The following is a 10,000-nucleotide window of genomic DNA, read 5'->3' on the forward strand; positions in this document are numbered from 1 at the left end:
AATGATTCTGCCAGCCTGCTGTTTTGTTTTGAGTATGTAATAATGCCAAGACATTCACATTTGGTGTAAACAACTGGTTATTTATGACTGTAGTTTCTAAAGTGCAGAGATTGTTCAATTATGTATAATAAGCCACTCTCTCCATAAGGAGTTTGAACTTCAATACAGTAATTCCTCACCATATTGTAGTTCACCTATCACAGTTTATTATTTAAGCTTACATTGATTCCTCTATGGTCTTGTTTTGATTTATAATAAAATAAATATATACAGATTATAAAAATAATAAAAGAAAAATATACAGGAGTGGCTGTGTGGTAAGTAGCTTCCTTACCAACCACATGGTTCCAGGTTCAGTCCCACTGCGTGGCACCTTGGGCAAGTGTCTCCTACTATAGTCTCGGGCCGACCAAAGCCTTGTGAGTGGATTTGGTAGACGGAAACTGAAAGAAGCCCGTTGTATATATGTATATATATGTATGTGTGTGTGTGTGTGTTTGTGTGTCTGTATTTGTCCCCCCAACATCGCTTGACAACCGATGCTGATGTGTTTGCATCCCCGTAACTTAGCGGTTTGGCTAAAGAGACCAATAGAATAAGTACTAGGCTTACAAAGAATATGTCCTGGGGTCAATTTGCTCGACTAAAGGCGGTGCTCCGGCATGGCCGCAGTGAAATGACTGAAACAAGTAAAAGAGTAAAAGTGTAAAGAGAGAGTACAGTTCTGTTTCTACTTCATGGATGTTCACCTATCACGGAGGGTTTTGAAACGTAACACCCACGATAGTTGAAGGATTACTGTACATCAATTCTGGTTTTCACAATGTACTCTTGGAAGTTGTTGTCTAAAGTGATCTAGAATAATTCTGACAAGCAAATTTCTTCAGCTCAAGCAGTTTCCATCAAATGTGTTACTTCAGTTGATAAAATGCAAAAAGAATGATCAATTTCTGACTCTGAAAATTATAGACAGTCACTGGACAGGAAAAGTAACTGAATCAGGTGCAGCAGGGCATGTGCATACCTTTTAAAAGCTACAAAGAATTTATAAAGTTTAATGATGTTCTCAAAAATATAAATCATATAACAGGTGCAAGGTATGGCTGTGTGGTAAGAAGATTGCTTCCCAACCAGATGGTTCCAGGTTCAGTTCCACAATGTGGAACATTGGGAAAGTGTCTACTACTGTAGCCTTGGACCAATCAAAGCCTTGTGAGTGGATTTGGCAATCGGAAACTGAAAGCATCCCATCAAGTATATCTATGTATATTTTAAAGAGATTTGTTGTGTAAGGCTGGAACAATGTGAGAAGGTACAAAGTAAACTGTGGAGGCGCATTGGCCCCGTGGTTAGGGCAGCGGACTCGCGGTCGTAGGATCGTGGTTTCGATCCCCTGACCGGGCGTTGTGAGTGTTTATTGAGCGAAAACACCTATAGCTCCACGAGGCTCTGGCAGGGGGTGGTGGCAATCCCTGCTGTACTCTTTCGCCACAACTTTCTCTCACTCTTTCTTCTGTTGGCCTGCTCGCTTAGCCAGCGGGGTGGCACCATTTGAAGGCTAAAACATTGCGAAGCGCATTGTGACCAGTGATGTGTAGCAACATCTGATAGCCTGGTCAGTCATGGTGACAAAGTAAACTATAAAAGGTAAAACAAAGCAAAGTTGTAGTTTTACCTTACCTTTTTCCTGTAGTTTTTACCTTATCTTTGCCTTACATATGTGTGCGTGAGTGATTGCATGTGTGTGTGTGCACACGCATGCGCGTATGTGTGTGGTTGTCTTTGTGCCTGTGTTTGTCCCCAATCAATACTAGACAATTGGTGTTGGTGTGTTTCTGTCTCCATAACTTTACAGTTTGGCAAAAGAGACCAATAGAATAAGTACCTGGCTTTAAAAAAATTTACAAATAATGAAAAGTACAAGAACAATGGAGACAAAAGTTTAAAAGCACGGATAGATTCTCCGAAGGTACAGAGTGCAAAGTATTCTATGTTGAAATCAGTATGTGCAGTACATACTTTGGTACTTCAATACAATGGTGTCTGTAAGTCAGTTACAGAAATCCAAAGCCTGGCTGTATGGTTAAGAAGCTTGTTTTGGTTCAGTCCCACTGTATGGTTAAGAAGTTGTTTTGCTGCAGTCCCACTGCGTGGCATCTTTGGCCAGTGTCTTTAACAATAACCCCCAGGCTAACCATGCCTTGTGAGTGAATTTGGTCAATAGAAACTGTGTGGAAGGCAGCAAGCTGGCAGAAACATTAGCACACCAGGCGAAATGCTTAGCGGTATTTCGTTTGCTGTTACGTTCTGAGTTCAAATTCTGCCAAGGTCGACTTAGCCGTTTATCCTTTTGGGGTCGATATATTAAGTACCAGTTACACACTGGGGTCGATGTAATCAGTTTAATCACTTTGTCTGTCCTTGTTTGTCCCCTCTATGTTTAGCCCCTTGTGGGCAATAAAGAAATAAGAAACTGTGTGGAAGCCCATAATGTGTGTGTTTGTATGTGTGTGTGAGTGTGTGTGCGTGTGTGTGTGTGCGCGCATGCACGCACGCCTTTGCACTTGCGTTTGTCCCCCATCTTCCACTGCTTGAAAACTAGTGCTGGTTTGTTTACATCCCAGTAACTAACCAGTTTAGCAAAAGAGACCAGACTTAAAAAGCAAAATAAGCACTGGAATCAATTTGTTCAACTAAAACCTTCAAGGCTGTGCCCCAGCAAAGCCACAGTCTAATGACTGAAACAAGTAAAAGATATGATTGAGAAGACTGGTGGAATTGCCAGTTTGTTTTTTCACTTATCTCTATAACAAACTTCAAAGCTGGAGTAAATTGCAACAACCAATTCATTCTCTCTGAAGTAACTTCCCCAATGGTTTGAAGTGAAACAGAATTTACTTTAAATTTCTTATATGCAGTTCTGGTTTCATGGAAAGAATTAGTTAATATATTCACAACAGACTTATGTGAACCAAATAAAAAGCTTTATTAACTTGGACAACTTGTGATTGATGAGTTTCACGCCAGTTTTCTAAAACAATTTTTAGCATAGGAGGCGCAGGAGTGGCTGTGTGGTAAGTAGCTTCCTTACCAACAACATGGTTCTGAGTTCAGTCCCACTGCATGGCACCTTGGGCAAGTGTCTTCTACTATAGCCTCGGGCCGACCAAAGCCTTGTGAGTGGATTTGGTAGACAGAAACTGAAAGAAGCCCATTGTATGTATATGTATATATATGTGTGTGTGTGTCTGTTTGTCCCCCCCAACATTGCTTGACAACTGATGCTAGTGTGTTTACATCCCCATAACTTGGCAGTTCAGCAAAAGAGACCGATAGAATAAGTACTAGGCTTACAAAGAATAAGTCCTGGGGTCGATTTGCTCGACGAAAGGCGGTGCTGCAGCCAAAATGACTAGGCTTCTATTTAAAAGTATTACAATTGTGAAACTTGCATCAGAAAGTCAAGTCTTTATCAAAAAACTGGAGTGCCTTGTAGAGAAATAAGTACTAGGAGGATGGGAGGAAGAATTGTTCTCTAGACTCAATAAACAGAGCTAACACTAAGCTCAATAAATGGAGCTAACATTGAGCTCAATAGTTAGAGTTAACTTTAAGCTCAATTAACAGAGCTAATACTTTGGTTCTTGGGGGTGCAGAAGTATTCCTGAAGGGAAAAGAAGAAAAAAAGAAGATTGTTATGACAAAGAAAACAAAAATTAATTTGTCAACAGATTGCAGGAGTTTTAACGAAGCAAGTTGAACCCATGAAGACTCTATGTCCAACTAATTTGATTGGCTGGACAATTACTATACCTAAACAGCTCTTTGAGAACAAGACTGTCTTGTGCAAGCTGAGAGTAGTTCATGAGGACATTCACAATGTCTATCGAGGTGTCAATCTTGACACTGGTAGATTGACATGAAATAAGATGATAAAATATCATGATAATAAACATACATGCAAACGATATCACCAAATCCTATGGAGGTATGACGAATTTTCCACTTTCTCAAAGGTCTTGTGCATAATTCTTGAATGCAAATCACAATCTGCTGATTCTAAACATTTAATATTCTCATATAATTTATTATATTCACAACTTCTACAAAATTCTGAAATTACACATTTTTTGCACATGAAAATGACACAAAGCCTGTCCCCTTATATTGGCTAAGTATGAAATAATGACCACTCTGTGGTGAATATTTTTTACTTAACCAATATATATTTTACATCATTTTTTACATCCAGCTGTAAAAACCATGCTAAAACAGACAGTGGAACTTGGTGCAGTCCTTTGGGTAGCCAGTTCCTGTCAAATTGTCCAACCCATGCCACCGGGGAAGAAAGACGTCAAATGATGGTTATGATGATGATGATGACGACAACGATGATGATAGTAGTGGTAGTGGTGGTGGTAGTGGTGGTGGTGGTGGTGGTGGTGGTGGTGGTGGTGATGATGATGATGATGATGATGATGATGACTTAAAGGGTTACAAACAAAGATTGTTTTCAAATACATTTGAATTAAACCAACATTACTTGAGAGAAAAAGGTTGAGAAGAGAGCACAAGAACCCTTTCTGAACTAAAATTTTTACATATTTCTTTCTAAGACTTATGACATTTAATAATAATGGTTAGCAACACACATGTATTTTGCTTGTGTTACAAAGTCACTGCTTATGGGTGCCACTGAATCACCATTCTAATTATTTACTATTTACAGCTAAAATGTTTGTAATTTACAAGTAAACTATTTGTTGATCTACTCCTATAAAGATTTTTAGTGAAATATGAATTCTGACAGGGGTGTTGCCATTCATATCTGGTTTTAAGTGTTTGTTGTTGATATGTTAGCTATATGGATATGGTAAATGTCAACTTTCCAAACAAACCCTTTTGATACCAACCCGGCCAAAACCGCTTCTTGTTTACATAAGTATTGAATTAAAATCTTCCACCAAACCTCAGTCATAATTTATGCTCCTAATGTTCCTAATACTAGCTTAATGATAACTAAGTTATTTTACTAAATTCTTTGTTATATTTAAAATTAATTGAATGAAACACAGAGCATCTCAAAATAAATAGGGTAACGAAAGGGTTAAACAGTATTCAATAAGTTCTCACATATTTGTTAGTTTTTTTCTTTATTTGTTCATTTTCTGTTTTTTTAATATTTCATTCTTTGGAAGGCCGTGATTTGGCAGAATCGTAAACAGACTGGACAAAATGCTAAGCGGCATTTCATCCATCTCTACAGTCTGGGTTCAAATTCCAGCAAGGCTGACTTTACTTTTCATCTTCTTGAGGGCAATAAAATAAGTACCAGTTGAGCACGGGGGTCAATGTAAGATAGTAAATTAAATAGTTTGAAGAAAACACATATTATAAGTGAGTTGGGATAAAAAAATAAAATGATAATTCAAAGAAATTAAAAAACATGTCAAGCAAACCAAACCAAAATGACTTTTTTGCATATTCTTAATGTTCGGTATCAGTTAAGGTAGTAAGCTGGCAGAATTATTTGCATGCCAGGCAAAATACTTAGCAGTATTTTATCCATGTTTATAGACTGTGTTCAAATTCCACCAAGGTTCACTTTGCCTTTCATCCTCTCAAGGGTGATAAAATATGTACCAGTTGAGTACTGGGGTCGATGTAAACAACTTACCCTTTCCCCCAAATTTGCTGGCATTGTGTTAAAATTTGAAACTAATATTTCATTCAAATGATAATCAAATGTAATCCTTTTCTGTCTTGTATAACTGGTGGATGAAGACATCATAGTCTTCTATGGTAATCGCAATATATTTTTGGTCAACAGTAGATATATTCTTTTCTACTCTAGGCACAAGGCTCAAAATTTGGGGGAAGGGGGCCAGTCGATTAGATCAACCCCAGTATGCAACTGGTACTTAATTTATTGACCCTGAAAGGATGAAAGGAAAAGTCGACCTTGGCAGAATTTGAACTCAGAATGTAAAGACAGACGATATACCGCTAAGCATTTCACCCAGCGTGCTAACGTTTCTGCCAGCTCGCCACCTTTCAGCAGTAGATATATTGTAACATATACGACTAGTTAAAATAATTATTGGAACCAACCATGGTCAAACAGGATGTGTAGACTGTGCAATGCTCACTTCTTCTTATTTTATACTCTGTTTTATAAATAATAATAACACCAATATAAAGTTTAGTTTTATAAAAATTAATTTATAACATGGTGGCTGCATACTATGCGATGTATGTTTTATATTTTTAAACTTGCAACTTCCTGCCTGCTCAAATTGTATGAAACATGTACGTCAACATACATGAGTAGGAAGCTGTTCAATGTTGCAATGGAGAATGGTTGATGTTTAAAATTTTTCATGTTCTTGTTTCAAGATTCTTAGATGAATGCTAACTAAAATTATTATATTTAACTAAGAGTCGACCAAAGATTTGAATGTAATGCTAAAAGCAGAAAAGATAATTTTTGGTTTTTTTTGCACTAGGCACAGACATAGCTGTGTGGTAAGAAGCTTGCTTCCCAACCACACATGGTGACACCTTGGGCAAGTGTCTTTTACTATAGCCTTGGGTTGACAAAACCCTTGTGAGTGGGTTTAGTTGACAGAAGCTGAAAGAAGCCCGTCACATATATACATTTCGTTTTTGGATTTGGTTTGCAAAATTCTTTATGTGAGTTCGTGTGTTGAAGCATATTCTGTTTCCATTGCGTCTTGCAACCTTTTCAATAGTTGTTGACTAAGGTTGCAAGATGCAATTAAATTTTAGAAAAATAAAGAAGGAAATGAGTGGAAATTTTACCAGTGAGTGTGTTAAATTATAAAGGTACTAAAAGAGAATGACTCTCCCCAGACACAATAGTATATATATATATATATATATATATATATTATTGTGTGTGTGCTTCTGTGCATGCATGGTGTGTGTGTGTTTGCCCCCACCATCACTTGACAACCAATGTTGATGTGTTTACGTCCCTGTAACTTAGCAGTTCAGCAAAAGGAAACCAATAGAATAAGTACTAGGCTTACAAAGAATAATTCCTGGAGTTGATTTCTTTGACTAAAAATCCTTTAAAGCAGTGCTCCAGCATGGCCATGGCAAAAGAATAAAAGAATATGCCATTGTGATGTGGAGACTGGCTGTGAAGAAAAGGTGCAATTAAACAACACAAACACAATACACTAATGACAGGTAAATATAAATCTAATACACATATTGCTAGTACATTAACATTGACATTAGCATCATTTGAGTGCAGTCATTGCCAGTGCCATCTGACTGGCTCCCATGCCGGTGGTATATAAAAAGCACCATTCAAGTATGGTCAATGCCAGTACTGCCTTACTGGCCATCATGCCAGTGGCATGTAAAAAGCACCCACTACACTCTTGGAGTGGTTGGTGTTAGAAAGGATATCCAACAGTAGTAACCTTGCCAGATCAGATTGGAGCCTGGTACAGCCTTCTGGCTTGCTAGTTCTCAGTCAAACCATGCCAGCATGGAAAGCAGACATTAAACAATGACGACGATGATGATGATAATTAGTTCAATCTCTCTTCAGCTCATTTAACTTATAGTAGGAAACACATGCCCAAAGTGCCAAATAGTGGGACTGAACCTGTAACGATGTGTTTACAAGGCAATCTTCTTAACAACAACCTGTTATCATTTATTTATTTATTTATCTGTCAAAGTCATAATTTCTATTGTTGAAAAGAGGAATCCAAACAAATTCTTTAACAATATGTTACACAATTTGACATGTTTATTGTTGTTATTGCAATTCTACGACATATATAATGTCTTTCTTTCCAGATCTGGTCAACTAGTACATGTCTGTGCATGTGTGTGTGTATGCATATGTGTATAGCTGTGTATGTATATATACATATATATGTATGTATAAGTATGCATTTATGTATCTATGTGTATGCATATATCTATGTGTATGAATGTATATATGTGTATGTGTGTATATATGTATGTATTTATGTATATATATATATAAATATATATATATATGTATGTGTGTATGTATGTATATATGTATGTATTTATGTATGTGAATGTATGTATATATGTGTATGTATATATGTATGTGTATGCATGTATGTGTATATATATGTATGTATTTATGTATATGTATGTATATATATGTATGTATATATTTATGTATGTGTATATATTTATGTATGTGTATGTATATATTTATGTATGTGTATGTATATATTTATGTATGTATATGTATATATGTATGTATTTATGTATGTATATGTATATATGTATGTATTTATGTATGTGTATGTATGTATGCGTATGTATATATGTATGTATATATATATATATATATATATGCATGTATATATGTATGAATATATATATGTATGTATATATGTATGTGCATGTATATATGTATGAGTATGTATATATATATATATATATATATATATATATATATATATATTTATGTATGTGTATGTAAATATGTATGTTTGCGTTATTCTTTGAGACTTATTGAAGTTCTTCTTAATGGAGTTCAAGCTAGTCACTAACAAAGCAACAAAAGTTTTTGTGTTAAAGAAAGTTTCATGGCTTTGTAAATATACTGTTGAGTTAGTGTGTGTATATATGCATGTATATGCATCTGCACTTATGCTCTGTGCAACATGTCTCTTTAGGACTTAATTGTTTGTGCATGAGCATGTGTACATGATTACTTTTTGTATGCAGGAGTGGCTAAGGCACAGGAGTGGCTGTGTGGTAAGAAGCTTGCTTCTCAACCACATGGTTCTGGGTTCAGTCCCACTGCATGGTGCCTTGAACAAATGTCTTCTGCTATAGCATAGGGCTGACCAAAACTTTGTGAGTGGATTTGGTAGAAAAAAGCCCTTCATGTGTGTGTATGTGTGTGTGTGCGTGTGTGTGTATGTGTGTGTGTGTATGTTTATGTGTCTGTTTATCCCCCCACCATCACCTGATAATCAGTGCTGGTGTGTTTACATCCCTGTAACTTAGCGGTTCAACAAAAGATACCGATAGAATAATTACTAGGCTTACAAAAAATAACTTCCGGGTCGATTTTTTCCACTAAAGGCGGTGCTCCAGCACAGCCAAGAATAAAAGAATGTCCTTGCATATGCACACAGCCAAGCATGTGCATATATTTGCTTATGAAATCTTATCTTTTACTTGTTTCAAGTCATTAGACTGTGGCCATGCTAGGACACCACCTCAAAGAATTTCTCACTTGACTGAATTGACCCCATGATTATTTTTTTTTTAAGCTTAGTACTTATTCCCTTGGTCTCTTTTTGTCAAACCACTAGTTAATAAGTATGTAAACAAATCAATAACATTTGTGAAGCTGTGCTGAAGAACAAGCACAGACACAGAGACATACACACACACATACATATGACACTGGCATCGTAACTGTGGCTGATGTCAGTGCCACACAACTGGCCCATTTAAAAGCACCCTTCAATCGTGACCGATGCCAGAGCCACCTGACTGGCACCCATGCCAGTGGCACACAAAAAGCACCATTTGAGCATGGCCAATACCAGTGCCACATGACTGGCTCTTGTGCCGGTGGCATGTAAAAAGCACCATTCAAGCATAGCCAATGCCAGTACCACCTGCCTGGCTCTTGTGCCAGTGACACGTAAAAAGCACCCACTACACTCGGAATAGTTGATGTTAGGAAGGGCATCCAGCTGTAGAAACCTTGCCAAATCAAATTGGAGCCTGCTGCAGCCTCCTGGCTTGCCAGTCCTCAGTCAAACTGCCCAACCTATGCCAGCATGGAAAGCAGACATTAAATGACGACGACAATGATGATCACACACACACACACACACATACATATACAACAGGCTTCTTTCAGTTTCCGTCAACCAAATCCACTCACAAGGCTTTAGTTGGCCTGAGGCTACAATAAAAGACATTTGCCCAAGGTGCCACACAGTGGGACTAA

The 10,000-nt window shown here is 37.2% G+C and overlaps 1 long non-coding RNA gene across 1 annotated transcript in view; it reads left to right on the top strand.

Moving 5' to 3' along the window:
* The window catches only part of LOC118763743, a 12,744-nt gene extending 5,158 nt beyond the window's left edge, over nt 1-7,586 (top strand). The window contains exons 2-3 of the long non-coding RNA XR_004999495.1: nt 5,199-5,201; nt 7,570-7,586. This is a non-coding gene — a long non-coding RNA (uncharacterized LOC118763743). The remainder of the gene's footprint in view (nt 1-5,198; nt 5,202-7,569) is intronic.
* The last annotated feature ends 2,414 nt before the right edge of the window (nt 7,587-10,000 follow it).

Source organism: Octopus sinensis, linkage group LG6 (genome assembly GCF_006345805.1).
Source record: "Octopus sinensis linkage group LG6, ASM634580v1, whole genome shotgun sequence".
Lineage (NCBI taxonomy): Eukaryota > Metazoa > Mollusca > Cephalopoda > Octopoda > Octopodidae > Octopus > Octopus sinensis.